Source organism: Hyla sarda, unplaced genomic scaffold (genome assembly GCF_029499605.1).
Source record: "Hyla sarda isolate aHylSar1 unplaced genomic scaffold, aHylSar1.hap1 scaffold_251, whole genome shotgun sequence".
Lineage (NCBI taxonomy): Eukaryota > Metazoa > Chordata > Amphibia > Anura > Hylidae > Hyla > Hyla sarda.
The window spans coordinates 263,659-266,158 of NW_026609198.1; positions in this window are offsets into that span (position 1 = coordinate 263,659).

A 2,500-nucleotide genomic window follows, 5' to 3' on the forward strand; every position below is an offset into this window, starting at 1 on the left:
ATATATATATACAGAGGAGAGGAGATCTATATATATATATATACAGAGGGAATAAACCTGTGTTACTGCAATCCTTTCCTGTGAGGAATACTTCATTATATAGAAACATTTCAGGGGGGACAATATATACAGCCATGACCCTGTGTGTATATAATATTTACACACACACACGAGATATATATATATGTGTATATATATATATATATATATATATATATATATATATATATATATATTATAGAGAGAGAGGAAATTAAGGGAACCTTTAAAATGTCACTTTTATTACGTCTTCTTAAAATTCAATGTTAGTACAAATTCTTAAATTCTTGACCGCCACCAGTGTACAATAGTTTTATAGTTCTGCGTTCTTCATCAGTATCCGGTTCATTTGTTCAAAGGATTATTTCTTTTCTTTCCCTTTTTGTTTTAAAGTCTGATAATCAATCCAGCGTCTTGAATGTAAGAACCAAGTCCCATAATTGACCGCCGTCTATGCGTTTATTCACATGTGTAATCTGTACACGATTCCTCCAATATCCAAGTACCGTATTTATCGGGGTATACCACTCACCGGCCTATAACACGCACCCTCATTTTACCAAGGATATTTGGGTAAAAAAAGTTTTTTACCCAAATATCCATGGTAAAATGAGGGTGCGTGTGTGCGCGTGTATACCCCGATACACCCCCAGGAAAGGCAGGGGGAGAGAGGCCGTCGCTGCCCGCTTCTCTCCCCCTGCCTTTCCTGGGGTCTAGAGCGCTGCTGTCGGCCCTTCTCACCCCCTGGCTATCGGTGCCACTGCCTGTTCTGTCCCCCTGACTATCGGTGCCGGCGCCGATAGCCAGGGAGAGAGAAGCGGCGCCGACAGCAAGGGGGAGAGAAGGGGCAGCGGCACCCATTGCCGGTGCCGCTGCTCCGTTGCCTCCCCCCATCCCCGGTGGCATAATTACCTGGGTCGGGTCCGCGCTGCAGGCCTCCGGCGTGCGTCCCCTGCGTCGTTGCTATGCACGGCGCGGCGCACTGGCATCATGCGCCGCGCCGTGCAGTGCATAGCAACGACGCCGGGGACGCACGCCGGAGGCCTGCAGCGCGGACCCGACTCAGGTAATTATGCCACCGGGGATGGGGGGAAGCAACGGGGTAGCGGCGCCGGCAATGGGTGCCGCTGCCCCTTCTCTCCCCCTGGCTATCGGCGCCGACACCGATAGTCAGGGGGACAGAACGGGCAGCGGCGCCGATAGCCAGGGGGAGAGTAGGACCGGCAGCAGCGCTCTAGACCCCAGGGAAGGCAGGGGGAGCGAAGCGGGCAGCGACGGCCTCTCTCCCCCTGCCTTTCCTGGGGGTATATCGGGGTATACACGCACATAGACTTTAGGCTAAAAATTTTAGCCTAAAAAGTGCGTGTTATACGCCGATAAATACGGTAGTTGTAAGAACAGTGCTTGTGTTTTATTCATCAGTTTTACAGTCTTTATAGGGATTTATCCTGCACTCTATCGATGCGTATTCACACATCTGTCACTTGCATATATGCGTTACCGATATTGTATTCTGAATATTAATCCTCGGTATATAGAAGCATTTCTCCGTAAACCGGGTCACATTAATGGCCGTCGTATTCGTAACTCCTCCAAATATCTGTCCGATGTCTTTGAATGTCCAGATCCTTGCATTACCAGTGCCTGTGTTTGTTGTACTTGGATATGCACTCACTAGATTGACTTTTCCCGCACTCACTTGAGTGCGTATTCAGATAACTCTCACTTGAGTGCGTATTCAGATAACTCTCACTTGTATATATGCGTTATTAATATCTGTGCTCATGTAAATCCATCCAACGCACTGAATATTGGGACTTGATATCTGAGCTTATGGTGTAATTCATATTATACTTGGTTCGGCACCAGATATAACTTATATGCAGGAGCCGATTTCTTTATTCCACATGATATTTATTCGCACTCTATTCATTCCCTCAGGGGCGTCTATCAGAACCATTCTCCAGTTCTAGATGGACTTAGTTGCTCTTTATTCTCCCGTTCATATTAGAACAATATTTGTGCCGTGTGTTTCTTGCACCTCGATAGTCCACTGTACGTTTACTTAGTTACACCCCATGTCTTAGTTCACATTAGGAAGAAATAGGACAGTGATCCCTCAACATACGATGGTAATCTGTCCCAAATGGACCATCGTTTGTTGAAACCATCGTATGTATGTTGAGGGATCCGTGCAATGTAAAGTATAGGACAGTGGTCTACAACCTGCAGACTTCCAGATGTTGCCGTTGGCTGTCCGGGCATGCTGGGTGTTGTAGTTTTGCAACATCTGGAGGTCCGCAGGTTGTAGACCACTGTTAGAGGAAGTTGTACTCGCCTGTCCCTGCCGCTCAGGACCGTCACCGCTCGTCATATGAACGTGAGAATAAAGAGCAACTAAGTCCATCTAGAACTGGAGAATGGTTCTGATAGACGCCCCTGAGGGAATGAATAGTGCGAA